The sequence below is a fragment of the Mustela putorius genome, unplaced genomic scaffold (genome assembly GCF_011764305.1).
Source record: "Mustela putorius furo isolate JIRA1106 unplaced genomic scaffold, ASM1176430v1.1 tig00003863_pilon_pilon_pilon, whole genome shotgun sequence".
Classification (NCBI taxonomy): domain Eukaryota; kingdom Metazoa; phylum Chordata; class Mammalia; order Carnivora; family Mustelidae; genus Mustela; species Mustela putorius.
The window spans coordinates 3,791,468-3,807,728 of record NW_025422015.1 but is presented as its reverse complement, the minus strand read 5'-3'; positions in this window follow the sequence as shown (position 1 = coordinate 3,807,728).

Genomic DNA, 16,261 nt, shown 5'->3' with positions numbered 1-16,261 from the left:
ACTATATATAATTATATATTAATAATAATAATATAAATGCACCATTTCTGTGGGTAAATAATTTGGGAAGGTCTTAGGTTGGGGTTCTTCCATGAAATTGCAGTCAGACGTGATGTGGAGCTAGAACAGCTTGCTGTCTCTAGTTTCATGATGTCTTGAGTCTTTCTGTATGGATTCTACATGTGGTCTAGTTTGGGCTTCCTACGGCATTGTGGCCTAATGGCTTTTAGACTGCTCACATGGTAGCCAAAGGTTTCAAGAGTGAGTATTCCAGTAAGTAAAGCAGAAGCTACATGGTGTTTTATAATCTGTCCTTAGGATTCACATAGGATTACTGCCTCAATTGATTAGCTAGACACAGCCTACCTAGTTTTAAGAGGAAGGGAAGTAGAATTCCTCTCAATGGGAGGAATTTCAGAGAATTGGAGGTCAGCTTTTTAAACCACCACAATTCTGTGCAATGGTTATTAAGGCAAGTTGGTGGGCTGGATTACACTATAATGTTTAACATGGGTTAACTCCTTGGGATTTGGGAGAGGCTCACATGTAGAACCTTTTCAACTATGGATGCATAAGAAATGATGAAGAGAATTCAACAGCAGTCCTTGGCAGAACTTTTTTTTGTGTGTTTTTTTTTTTGTTGTTGTTGTTTTTAAATTGTCTGCCTTATCCCCTTACTTGGTTTAACTCTTACTTAGGATAGAAAAGTATGTTTCTATGTCCCTTTATATTCTTTTTTAATAAACAGATTTGATACCAAAAAACCTGGTATAGTTAGTCTTGCTGAACATTTAATTTGGTGTAATGTAGTTGAGTACAAATACTATAATGTATATCATTCTAAAAGCATTTGATGCATTAGTGTCTATTTTTGGTTACCTTTTCTCAGTTACTGCTGCTATGGCAAAGACTAGTACCAGTGAAAACACTCATTGGTTTGAAAAGGTAAGTTCATTTAGGGCACCTTAGCTTCCCACTTTGGTGCAGATGCTTGTCAGCAGTTAGATATCTGAGCACCTGCAGGGTTCCTAGTCTTGTGTTGTGGTCTATATTTTGAGTGGAAGGCTACAAAACCTGAGTTATTGTGGAAGTCCATCAATTCATAGTCATGTAAGTAAAATTTGAATTGTCTTCAATAACTTAAAAAAATTAGAAGAAACCCATAGGAATCTGGTTAAAGTAGAGAAATGTAATGAGATTCACATTAGGATAGGTTGACTGATGGGATAGTCCCCAAATCTCAGTGGGTTAGTGCGATACAAGATTTTTCTTTGCGTCTATATTCTAGGCAGGTGTTTTTGAGCAACTTTACAGATGGTTCTTTAGGAACCTGGCCATCCTTTTTGTTGTGGCTTCACATCCCCTCAGCTCTTGGAGTTCTCTGCCAGATTCTCTGCATGCAGCCAGAGGGAGGGAGGGAGAGGGTGTGGTGTGTTTAATGGGCGAGAACTAGAAGTAGTGTGCATAACATCCCCACTGCAAAGGAAATTGGCAAATGTTGTCTAACTCTATTCAAAGGAATAGAATAGGGGTTTGGTGATCATGCAAGCAGTTTCTGCCACAGAATTCTTTATCTATTTCAAAGGAGTTTAAGTCCAAATGAAGTAAAATATTTTGAAAATATAATAGCCATTGTATTCTTTTATATTTATATAATAATGCCCAGAAATAAGTAAATAAGTATAATGGTGTCTGAAGAACAAAGAAGTTCTTTTTTTTTTTTTTTTTTTACTCTTTATAGTCTCTAACCATGTTGTATCCTTGATTTTGTATGAAAAATAACTAGGTGTGAATTATAGCCTGAAGGGGTAAGCAAATGCAGTCTTTAAAAGATTAATGTGATGATGATGATGATGATGGCATGAATTTCATCAGGACAAGCTGGAATTGAACATTAAATGACAGGATATTCCAAACAGTGGTATTCACAATTATAATATGCTTATGACTCAAAGCACTATTTAAGGGGTACTGTTCAAAAGTTTACTTAAAGTCAGGTTAGAATATATACATTAGTAATCCATCTTTGGCTCTTACTTGATCTGAAGCTTTGACTTAGTATTTTTAATAACAGACTCAAACTGTATTGGGTTAAGTATGGATCAATTTTGAAATGAAAACTGTTAACTCAGAAAATTTCCAGTAATAGTTTAAATGCTTAATACTAATAATACTTTTTATAATAATTTAAAATCTCTACTTGCAAGAGAATGAATAAAAAGCCAGGTAGAGAGTTAAAACATGTAGGCAAGGTAGTGTTTCAGCTTTTTAATTCAGCTACTTTCATTGTTTAGGAAGTTACATTGTATTTACAGTTAAGTGCCTATCCACAGGAAAATAACAACACACATTGCTACATATGGGTCAGGAGCAGAAAATAAAACTACCTAGATGAAGACAGCAAGATCAATTACAGAGATTTTAGGAATGAAAAGGAATAAGTAATCAGTTATTACTACTCTAGAATAAGTGGTTATCAAGGGCAAAACAATGCACACTTTTAAAAAATTAGCAAAGGAGAACTGCCTAGTCTCAAAATGTCAATAAGAAAAGAGTCAGTAACCCTTTTTGTTAATAAAAATGTCTTGGTCATAAAATATTAGCTTCATACTTCAAGTGTTCAACAGAAGTGACATAATAGGTATTAAGGAGACACCCTAAAGGGCTCTGTTCTGAGCCAGCACTGTAGATAGTAAGGGCACATTTGGAAATTAGTTTTGGCCTCTGGTGGACAATAAATCTACCTCAGTTCCATAGAAATCAGCCAAGAGACCAAAGAAAACCAAAGTTCCAGAGGAGGAGAAACAAAATCAAATGAAGCCCCAGGAGTTGGAGGAAATCATCTTATAGCATTTCCATGACACTCTCCTGACAGGGCCCCTCAAACCATTCTCTTCTGGGTCTCTGCACACACTGTGGGGTTTCCCTGACCCCAGAATCTGACTTTGCTGTGTTTCCAATGCGTAAAAGAAGTTATTGATACTCGAGAGAAGTCACCACTACTTCCTCTTGTGTTTTCTCATCTGTAAAAGTACAAGGGACCAAATACAGGGAGTACGATGAAAGATAGGTGGGTTCTTGGAAACAGCGAGGCCACAATCCAGCTACAAACAAGTTCCCAGTTTCCACCTTTCTCTGTGGGATGGGGAGGGGGCGATGGAGGAGCTAGGTGAAATAACGCTCTACCTGCCAAAATCCTAGATTAACAGCACAAGGAAAATGTGTTCTAGAGTCCAAAAGAACATGACCCTGAACTATTCAAAAGTACTAGAAGTCCTAGGCAGAGCAAGTAGATAAGAAACAGAAATAAAAAGCATCCAAATGGGAAAGGAAGTAAATATGTTCTTTTTGGATATGAAATGATCTTTTATTTAGAAAATCCTAAAGATTCTACCAAAACATTTAGTATTAATCAATGAATTCTCAAAAGTTATAGGATATATTATCAGTATACAGAAATCAGATGCATTTCTAAGTAAAGAAAATAAGCCCTTTCACAATAGTGTCTAAAATAATAAATTAGGAATAAATTTAACCAAGGAAGTGAAAGGTCTACATACTAAAAAGTATAAAACCTTGATGAAAAAAATTGAAGATAAATGGGAAAATACCCCATGTTCAGTGATAGGAAGATCTTTTTTTTTTTTTTAATTCTACTCATTCTGCCCTTCCCCATTCCCCCGTAAGCACCATTTTGTTCTCTGCATTTATGGGCCTATTTCTGTTTGTTTCTTTTGTTTTTTTAGATTCCAAAAATAAGTGGAATCATGATATTTTTCTCTGTGTGACTCATTTCACTTAGGATAACATCCTCTAGGTCATCCATGTTATGGCAAATGGAAAGATCTCGTTCTTTTTTATACCTCAGTAATACTTGATTTATCTGTTCATCTATCAATGGTGCTTAGGTTACTTCCATATCTTGGCAATTATAAATAATTCTGTATGGGATGCCTGAGTGGCTCAGTGGGTTGAACATCTGCCTTTGACTCAGGCCATGATCTCAGGGTCCTGGGATTAAATTCCGAATCAGGCTCCTTGCTCAGCGGGGAGCCTGCTTCTCCCTATCCCCCTGCCTGCTGCTCCCCTTGTTTGTGCACTCTCTCTCTGAAAAAAATAATAAAAAACAAATTCTTCAATAAACATAGGGGTACATTTATCTTTTTAAATTAGTGTTTCATTTTATCTGGGTATATACCCAGTAGTGGAATTACTGGATCATATGGTATTTCATTTGCAATATTTTGAGGAACCTCCATACTGTGTTCCATTGTGGTTGCACCATTTGCATTCCCCACCAACAGTACGCAAGGATCCCATTTCTCCACATCCTTACCAACACTTGTTACTTCTTTTTGATATCAGCTATTCTGATAACTGTAAGGTGATGTCTCACTGTGATTTTGATTTAAATTTCCTTGGTGACTAGTGATGTTGAACATCTTTTCATGTATGTATTGGCTGCCTGTATGTCCTCTTTGGAAAAATGTCTATTCAGGTCCTCTGCCCATTTTTAATCAGATTATTTATTTATTTGGTATTGGGTTATATGCATTTTTTACTATTTGGGTTATTAACCCTTTATCAGATATACCATTTGCAAATATCGTTTCCCATTCAGGAGGTTGTATTTTTGTATTGTTTATTGTTCCTTTGCTGTGCAAATGCTTTTTATTTTGGTGTAGTCCCAATAAGTTATTTTTGTTTTTATTTCCCTTGACTGAGGAGACATATTTAGAAACATGTTGCAAAGGCCAGTATCCAAGAGGTCAATTACGAAGTTTTCTTTGAGGACTTTTACGGGTTTTTTGTCTCACATGTAGGTCTTTAATATATTTTGAGTGTATTTTGTGTATAAGAAAGTGGTCCACCCTCATTCTTTTGCATGTAGCTGTCCTATTTTCCTAATGCCATTTATTGGAGACTCTTTCCCCCCATTGTGTATTCTTACATGTTTTGTTTTAGAGTGATTGACTAGGTAAACAAGACTTTATTTCTGGGCTTTTCATCCTGTTCTATTGACCAATGTATCTATTTTTGTGCTGAGTACTATACTTTTTTGATATCTGTATCTTTGCAAAATAGCTTGAAATCTGAATTGTAATACCTCAAGCTTTGTCCTTTCTAAAGCTTATTCTGGCTATATGGATGGACTGGAAAAATCATTAAAAGTCACCTACAGATTCAATGTAATACCTATAAAATTAGAATGGCATTTTTCACAGAAATTTAAAAAAAAATCTTAAAATTTGTATGGATCCACAAAAAACCCTGAATAGCTAAAGCAATCCTGATAAAGAAGAACAAAGCTGGAGTCATCACACTTCCTGGTTTCAAACTTCAAATACTAAAAAGTTACAGCAATTAAAACACTGTGTTTCTGGCATAAAAATAAATATATATATTAGTGGAACAGACTACAAGCTCAGAAATAAACCCCTGCATTATGCATTCGATAAGGGAACTAAGAACTTTTAATGGAGAAAAGATAGTCTCTTTAACAAATAATGCTGGGACAATTGGATAACCACATGCAGAAAAATAAAATTAGACTCCGATCTTAAACCACTCACAAAAACTAACTTGAAATGGATGAAACAAATATAAGATCTGATATTCTAAAACTCCCAGAAGAAAATATAAAGAGGCTCTTTGACATTCATTTTGGCATTGAATTTTTTTGGATATTATACCAAAAGCAAAAGCAACAGAAGGGGTTTCAAGACGGCAGCAAAGGAAGATCTTGAGTTCATCTCCTCCCACAGAAACAACAGATATACCACTAAATATGGAATAATTTCTTCCTTAAAATCCTTGAAACTTGGATGAACAGAGCATCTATAATGAGAGATAAACACAAGGTCTAGCCAACAAATGAAATGTCCCACCCCAGGCACACGATCCAAGATTGGGAGGCTCTCAAAAGCGTGGAAATTCTCTCTGAGGAGCAAGAGGTTGAAGCTTCAAGACTGGCAGTCCCACCTTTAGATCCTGCAAAGGTTTAACAAGCCCTCCAAAAGCCAGGCTTTGAAAACTAATGTGATTACATTCAGGAAAACTACAGAGCTATATAGGAATTGAAATATGGCTCTTAAAGGGCACAGTCTCCTTCACCCTGAGACGCAGTGATGAAACACCAGTTAGAAAAGCACCTAAAATATAAGTGAAGATATCCACTTACTAGTCCCGGGGTACCTGCCCAAAGGGGCAAGACACTGCTGAGACATCCTCTGGGAATGAAGACATAGTTGGGTGCCATTTTTATGATTGCATTCTACCATGCTAGTTCTGACACTGGCAAGTGCCATCTTACTATTCTCGCTTTTTACCTATTAATGCTAGCAAGCACAGTCCATTGAAAGTCCCACCAGCTGCCATAGCTGCACTAACCACCACAGCACCTCAACCAGCCTGTTATATGGGTGGGTGGGTCAGGGAGAGCTGTGCCCACCACTTTGGTTCCTAGTGGCAGCCACAGAGCTCTTTCCAGCTGATCTGGGAGAAAGCCAGGCCCACTTCCACAGCCCTAGTCAGACAAGACAGGAAAGATCCTTGCCCAGCATTACCGTTGCTGTGACAGGTACAGCCAAGCACCTCCTGTCTCTGTAGTCCCAGCTATGGCTGTGGCAACCCAAGCATTCCAGCTGGAAAGAAAGCGCCACCCCCAGCCACTCCATAGCCTCTGTATTGCCATAACCTTTGGGATAGCATCAAATATATTAACATTTGCATTGCATGTATCCAGAAAGAGAAAAAGAGAGAAGTACAGAAAACTTACTTGAAGAAATAAATAATGGCTAAAAATTTGCCTTTCCTGGGGAAGGCAACATGTGCAGATCTAGGAAGTACAGGGAGTTTCAAAGATGAACTCAAAGAAATTAATACCAAGACACAATGTAATTGTCAAAAGTTAAAGTGAAAATCTTACAAGGAACAAGAGAGAAACAACTAGTTATGTATGAGGGAACCCCTGATAGGCTGTCAGTTGATTTCTTAGCGGAAAGTGTACAGGCATGAAAGGGGTGGCATTGTATATATATTTAAAGTGCTGAAAGGAGAAAACATAAAATAATACTCTATCCAGTAATTTTATCATTCAGAATTGAAGAAAAGATAAAGAGTTTTCCAGACAAGCAAAAGATAAAGGAATTTGTCACCACTAACCTGTCATTATAAGAAATATTAAATAGACTTTGAGCAGAAAAGGCCTTAACTAAAAATAACAGAAAAAAAAAAATCTCACTGATGAATGTAGGAGGATCAAGCACTTATAAAATGAGTATGAAGATTAAAAGACAAATGTAGTAAAATCAACTTTAACTAAAATAATTAGTTTTGGGATATACAATGTAAAAAGATGTCAAATATTATATCAAAACATAAAACATGAAGGGGGAACAAAAATGTAGTTTTTTTTTTAATGTGTTAAAAAATAAAGAACCATCCATAAGTGACTCTTAATCTCACAAAACAAACTGAGGGTTGCTGGGGGGAGGGGTTTTGGGAGAAGGGGGTGGGATTATGGACATTGGGGAGGGTATGTGCTTTGGTGAGTGCTGTGAAGTGTGTAAACCTGGTGATTCACAGACCTGTACCCCTGGGGATAAAAATATATGTTTATAAAAAATAAAAAATTTAAAAAAATAATAAAAAATAAAGAACCATGAACTTAAATTGATACACACACACAAAAGTTGTTTTATATGGAGCTCATGGTAATCACGAAGCATAAACCTATAATATATACACACACAAAAAAAGCAGAAGAAATCCAAATATATCACTAAGGAAAGGCATGAAACAACAATGGAAGAGAGCAAAAGAAAGAACAGAGAACTATAAAAGCAACCAGAATATAATGAACAAATTTGGGTAATTATATTCCTATTAAAAATTACTTTGAATATAAATGGATTAAATTCTCCAATAAAAAGACAGAGGGTGATGGAATAGATAAAAAAAAATACAAGTTATCTATATGCTGCCTTACAAGAGACTCATTTCAGATCTAAAGATACATACAGATTGAAATTGAAGTATGTAAACAAATATTACATGCAAATGGAATTGAAAAGAAAGCTGGGGTAGCAGTATTAGTACCACACAAAATAGTCTTTAAGATAGACAGTACCAGAAGATAAAGAAGGACATCATTACATAATGATAAAGTCAATGCAATAAGAGAATATAATGCTAGTATATATTCATCTACCACACTTGGGAAGTACCTAAATATATAAAGCAAATATTAACAGACATAAAGGAAGAAATTGATAGCAACACAATAATAGCAGAGGACTTACATCAATGGATAGATCATTAGGGAAGAAAATCATCAAGAAAACATTTCCCTTAAGTGACCCATGAGGCTAAATGGACCTAATAGATTAGATGTATACAGTACATTCTCTTTTTTTTTTTTTTTGGAGATTATTTTTACTTGAGAGAGAGAAAGCATAAGTGGAGGGAGGGGCAGAGGAAGAGGGAGAAGCAGACTCCCTACTGAGTTCGGAGCCCAATACAGTGCTCAATCCCAGGACCCTGGGATCATTACCTAAACTGAAGGCAGACACTCAAACGACTGGGCCTCTCGGGTCCCCTTATGTACATTCTATGCAAAAACAGTATACTATCCAGAATTCTTCTCAAGAGCACATGGAACATTCTATAAGACAGACCACAAATCAGGCCACAAAATAAGTATCAGTAAATTTAAGGTAATATTAACCGTTGTTTGTGACCACAATGGTATGAAACTAGAGACCAATTATAGAAAGAAAACTGGAAAAAACGCAAATACGTGGAGACTAAGCAAATTATTAAACAGCCAATAGGTCAAAGAAATCAGAGGAAATTTTTAAAAATTGAGACAATTGAAGATGGAAACACAATGTTCCAAAATCTATAGGCAAGAATACTCTATCCAGCAAAGTTATCATTCAGAATAGAAGGAGAAACAGAGTTTTGCAGACAAACAAAAGTTAAAGGAATTCATGAACACAAAACCAGCCCTATGAGAAATGTTAAAGAGCATTATTTGACTGGAAAGGAAAGACCATAAATAAAAGTAAGAAAGGTAGGAAGAACGAAAGCAGTAAAAATAAGTATATCTATAGAAATCAGAGACTATGGACTCTGAAAAACAATCTGAGGTGAGAAGTTGGGGGAACCAGGTGGTGGGTATTAGAGAGGGCAAGGATTGCATGGAGCACTGGGGGTGGTGCAAAAAAGAAAGAATACTGTTATGCTGGGGGAAAAAAAAATCAGCCAAAGGACTCACAAAATAAAAGGATGTAAAGTATGACACCATATACCTAAAACGTGGCAAGGAGAGGAGTAAGAATAGGTTTGAACTTAAGCAACCATCAACTTATTTTTTTAAGGAGCTAAGATAGTGGCATAGTAGGAGAATCCTAGGCTTGTCTTATCCCTTGAACACAATTAGATAACTGTCATAGCATTCTGAATACCAAGAAAGCAACCATAACTTAATATAGACTGCTATATGCAGAAGATATTATATACAAACCTAATGCTAACCACAAATAAAAGACGAGTAATAGATAAAAAATAAAGACAAGGGAATCCAACCAAGTAAATCACTAAAGAAAGCCAACTAATCATGAGAGAAGAGAGCAAGGTAAAAAAGGAACAGAGAAGAACTACAAAAAAAACCATAATACAAGAAAGAAAATGGCAATAAGTACATACCTATCAATAATTAATTTGAATATAAATGGACTAAATGCTCCTATAAAAAGACACAGAGGGATGAAATGGATTAAAAAAAAAAAAAAAAAGGCCCATCCCTATGCTGCCCACAGGAGACTCATTTCTGACCTAAAGATACCTGCAGACTTAAAGTGAAGGCATGTAGAAACATTTATCATGCAAATGGATGTGAAAAGAAAGCTAGGATAGTAATACTTCTATCAGACAAAATAGACTTTAAAACAAAGACTGTAAGAGACAAAGAAAGACATTATATAATCAGAAATGGAACAAACCAAGGAGATATAACAATTGTAAATATTTACACACCCAACATGGGAGTACTTCTATACATAAACCAGTTGAAAACAAACAAAAGGAACTAGTCAATAATAATACAATAATAGTAGGGGATTTCAATATCCCACATACATCAGTGGATAAATGATTTAAACAATAAATCAACAAGAAAATACTGGTTTTGAATGACACACTGGCCACATGGATTTAATAAATATATTCAGAACATGCCATCCTAAAACAGCAGAATCACATTCTTTTCAAGCATACACGAACATTCTCCGGACAGTACACATCCTGGGCAAAAAAACAATTCTCAACAAATTAAAAAAGATTGAAGTCATACCATGTGCCTTTTCTGATTACATGCCACAAAACTAGAAATCAACACAAGGAAAAAGTCTGGAAAGAGCACAGATACATGGAAGTTTAACAGCATGCTACTAAACAATGAATAGTTTAACCAAAAACTTAAAAAAAAAAATTACATGAAGACAAAAGAAAATGAAAACACAGTAGTACAAAGTATTTGGGATACAGCAAAAGCAGTCCTAAAAGGGAATTATTTACCAATACAGGCCTACCTCAAGAAACAAGAAAAATCTCAAATAAACCACCTAAACTTGTACCTAAAGGAGCTAGAAAAAGAACAACAAATGAAACCTAAAGACAGCAAAAGGAAGGAAATAATCAAGATTAGAACAGAAATAAATGATATAGAAACTAAATAAAACATTAGAATAGATTAATGAAACCAGGAGCTGGTTCTTTGTAAAAAATTAATAGAATTGATAAACCTCTAGCTAGACTTTCAAAAAGAAAAGAGAGAGGACCAAAATAATAAAATTACAAATGAGAGAGGAATACAAACCATAGAAATACAAACATTTATAAGAGAATATTATGAAAAACTATATGCCAACAAATTGGATAAACTTGAAGAAATGGTTAAATTCCTACAAACATATAAACTACCAAAACTGAAACAGGAAAAAATAGAAAACTTGAACAGACTGATAACTAGCAAAGAAATTGAATCAGTAATCAAAAAGTTCCCAATAAGCAAAGGCCAGGGCAAATTCTAGCAAACATTTACAGAAGACTTAATACCTATTCTGAAACTATTCCAAAAAAAGAAAAGGAAGGAAAGCTTCCAAATTCACTCTATGGGGCCAGTGTTACTGTGATGCCAAAACCAGATAAAGACTCTGCTAAAAAAAGAGAAGTACAGGCCAATATCCCTGTATTTCTGGGTATTGGATGCAAACATTTTCAATAAAATTCTAGCAAATCAAATCCAACAATACATTAAAAAAACCATTCACTGTGGCCAAGTGGGATTTATTCCTGAGTTGCAGTGGTGGTTCAGTATTCACAAATCCGACACCTGGGTGGCTTGGTCCTTTAAGCATCCAAGCGTCCTGGAATTGAGTCCCACAGTGGGCCCTGCTCAGCAGGGGGCTCTGCTTCTCCCCCTTCCTCTGCCCACCCCCGCTCATGCACTCTTTCTCTTTCTCAAATAAATAATCATTAAAAAAATTCACAAATAAATGTGATACATCACATTGTATAAAAGAAAGGATAAAATAAAAGGATAAAAACATATGATCATTTCAATAGATGCAAAAAAAGCATTTGACAAAGTACATTCATTCATGATAAAAACCCTCAACGATTAGGTTTAGAGAGAACATACCTCAACATCATAAAGGCCATATACAAAAACCCTTCAGGTATTATCACCCTTAGTGGGGAAAAACTGAGAGCTTTTCCTCTATAGTTAGGAACAAGACAATGGTATTTACTCTCACCACTGTTATTTACTGGAAGTCCTAGCCACAGCAATCAGACAACATAAAGAAACAGGCATCCAAATCAGCAAGGAAGAAGTCAAACTTTCACTATTTGCAGATGACATGATATTCTGTAGAAAACCTTAACTACACCAAAAAATCTACTAGAACTGGTAAACAAATGCAGTTATGTTGCAGGATACAAAATCAACATACAGAAATCTATTGCATTTCTATACACCAATAATGAAAGAGCAGAAAGAGAAATTAAGGAGTCAATCCTATTTACAAGTATACCAAAAACAATAAGATAGGATTAAACCTAACCAAAGAGGTAAAAGACCTGTACTCTGAAAACTATAAAATACTGATAAAATAAGTGAAGATGATACAAAGAGATGGAAAAACATTCCATGCTCATGGATTGGAAGAAAAAAAAATTATTAAAATGTCTATATTCCCCAAAGCAGTCTACACATTTAATGCAGTCCCTATCAAAATACCATCAGTATTTTTTCACAGCGCTAGAACAAACAATCCCAAAATTTGTATGGAGCCACGAAAGACCCCTAATAGCCGAAACAACCTTGAAAGAGAAAGCTAGAGGCATCATAATTCCAGACTTCAAGTTATATTACAAAGCTGTAGTGATCAAAAAAGATGGTACTGGCATAAAAATGGACACATAGATCAATGGAACAGAATAAAAAAAAACGAGAAATGAACCCATAACTGTATGATCAATTAATATTCAACAAAGCAGGAAAGAATATCCAATGGGAAAAAGACAATCTCTTCAACAAATGGCATTGGAAAAACTTGATAGCAACATGCAAAAGAATGAAACTGGACCACTTTCTTGTACATACACAAAAATAAATTCAAAGTGGATTAAAGAGCTGAATGTGAGGCAGGAAACCCTTAAAATCCTAGAAGAGTGTACTCTTTGACATTGACTGTAGCAACTTCTTTCCAGGTATGTCTCCCAAGGCAAAGCAAACAAAAGCAAAAATAAACATTAGGACTCCATCAGAATAAAAAGCTTCTGCAGAAAAAAGGACAATCCACAAAACTATAAGACAACCTACAGAATGGGAGAATATATTTGTAAATGACGTATCTGATAAAGGGTTAGTATCCAAAAATACTTTGGGTGTTGGGAAACACCCTCAAACCAAATAATCCAGTTAAAAAATGGGCAGAAGGGGGCAGCACCTGGGCAGTTCAATTATTAAGCATCTGTCTTTAGCTCAGGTCATGATCGCAGGGTGCTGGGATGGAGCTCCACATGGGGCTTCCTGTTTAGCAGGAAGCCCGCTTCTTCCTCTTTCATTCCGCCTGCTGGATTCGCTTTCTCACTATATCTCTCTTTGTTAAATAAATAAATAAAATCTTTTTGAAAATGGGCACATTAATAGACGTTTTTCCAAAGAAGACTTACAGATAGCCACCAAACACATGAAAAGATGCTCAACATCAATGACCATCAGGAAATGCAAATAAAAACTATAGTGAGATATCGCTTCACACCTGTGAGAATGGCTAAAATCAAAACACAAGAAACAGTAGGTGCTAGAGAGGATATGGAGAAAGGGGAACCCTTGTGCACTGCTGGTATGAATGCAAACTGGTACAGTCACTGTGGAAAATGGTACGGAGGTACCTCAAAAGTTAAAAATGAAACTACACTACAACCTAGCAACTGCACTACTAGATATTTCCCCAACTTATACAAAATATTATTTCAAAGAGATACATGCATCTCAGTCTTTATAGCAGCATTTTCTACAATGGCCAGCTTAAGGAAACAGCCCAAGTATCCATCCATCAACTGATGAATGAATAAAGAACATGTGGTATCTCTCTCTCTTTTTTGCCCCCCTATGCTCTTAACTATAGAAAACAAACTGATGGTTACCAGAGGGGAGGTACACATGGGGATGGGTTAAAAAGGGATGGGAATTAAGGAGTGCATTTGTTGTGATGAAAGTGTTGTATGAAAGTGTTGAATCATTACACTATACACCAGAAACTAATATTACACTGTATGTTAACTAACTAGAATTTAAATTAAAAATTAGAAAAAAAAAGACATGTATATCCCTGTGTTTACTGTAACATTAGTTACAATAGCGAACATACGGAAGCAACCTAAAGGCCCATTGATAAATGAATGGCTAAATAAGATGTGGTATATATACATACTGTATATATAACTGACCCATAAAAAAGAATGAGATCTTTCTATTTGTGACAAAATAGATGAATTTAGAGGATATTATGCTAAGTGAAATAAGACAGAGAAAGACAAATACCATATGACTTTACTTATATGTGGAATCTAAAACAAAAGAATAAGCAAACTAATAAACCAACAAAAACAAAGATTTATAAATATGGAGAACAATTGCTTATTGCCAGAATGGAGGGATTTGGGTGGGGGTGGGAAAAATAAATGAAGGGGATTAAGAGGACAAAATTCCAGCTATAAAATAAATAAATCACTGAATGAAAATTGCAGTATGGAGATTATAGACAATAATATTGATTTTTTAACAATAATACTGTAATAACATTCTATGGTGATAGCAGTTACACATCATGGTGAGCGTAGGTTAATGTATAGAACTGTTCAATCAATATGTTGTACCTGAAACTAATATAACAAAAATTAGTTATACTAACTGATATAAGTATATAAATTACACTTCAAGAAAATATATGTATATACTGAATCAGTACTCAAAAAACTTCCATGAAAAGAAGTCCAGGACAAGATGGCTTCACAGGTAAACTCTACCAAGCATTTAAAGAATAGTAAATACCTATTTTCCTCAAATTATTTTTAAAAGTTGAGGAGGATGGAATAATTTTATACTCATTTATGAGGCCAGTATTGCCTTTATACCAAAACCAGACAAAGACATTACCAAAAAAGAAAAGAAGAAAATTATAGGCTGATATCCCTGATGAACATAGATGTAAAACTACTCAACAAAATATTAGGAAACTGCATTTAACAATACACCGAAAGGATCATACTCCATGATATTATGAAATTCATTTCAGGGATGCAGGGATAGCTTAACTTCTGCAAATCATTTGAAGTGATACAGCACATCAACAAAACAAAGTTTTAAAATCATATCATTTCAGTTGATGCAAAAAAAGTGACAAAATTTAACATTCAATCATGATAAAATTCTCAACAAATTGTTTATAGCAGAACAGACCTCATAATAATAAAAGGCATATAGTTCCACAGCTAACATTATACTTAACAGTGAAAAATGGAAGGATTTTTTTCCCCTAAGAGCAGGAACAAGACAAGGATGCCCATTCTCTCCACTTTTATTCAACATAGCATTGGCATTTGTAACCACAGCAAAGTAGGCAAGAAAAAGAAATATAAAACATTGAAATTAGAAAGGAAGAACTAAAACTGTCAGTCTTTGCTGATGACATGTTACTACTCATGGAAAACCCTAAAGACTCTGTCAAAACATATTAGATTTATATGTCAAAACAAACATATGTCAAAACATATAGATTAGATAAATTCAGTACAGTTTCAGGATAAAACATTAATATACAGAAACCTGTTTTGTTTCTGTACACTAATAACAAACAACCAGAAAGAAATTAAGAATATAACCCCATTTATAATTTCATCAAAAAGAATAAAATACCAAGGAATATTTCGACCAAGGGGGTGATAGACCTGTATTCTGAAAACTATGATATTATTGAAAGGAACTGAAGACTACACAATTAAATGGAGAGATACACTGTGCTCATGGATTGGAAGAATTAATATTGTTAATTGAAAGCAATCTGAAGAGCCTCTGCAATCCCTATTAAAATACCAGTGACATTTTTTACAGACAGAAGAAATAATCTTAAAATATATGTAGAACCATTATAGACCCTAAATAGCCAAAGCAATCTCGAGAAAGAACAAAGCTGGAGGTATTACACTTCAGATTTCATACTGTACCACAAAACCATAATCAATACAATATGGTACTCACACAAAAAACAAAAGATAGATCAATGGAGCAGAAGAGAGAGCCCAGAATATACCCAAGCTTATATAGTCAATTAACCTATGATTTCAGACCAGAATATACCTTGGAGAAAATGCTGTCTCTTCAATTAATGGTGCTGGGAAAACTGGACATCTACATGCCACTGGACCACTGGACCAGGAACTGGATCACTTTCTTACACCACGAACAAAAATAAACTCAGATTGTCTTAAGGACTTAAATATAAGACCTAAAACCATAAATCTTCTAGAAGAAAATACGGGCAATTTTTTGACATCAATTGTAGCAATACTGTTTTGGATCTCTCTCTTCAGGCAAGGACAAAAAACCAAAAATTTTAAAATGAGACTACATCAAACTAAAAAGATCTTGCACATCAAAGGAAACTACCCACAAAACAAAATAAAA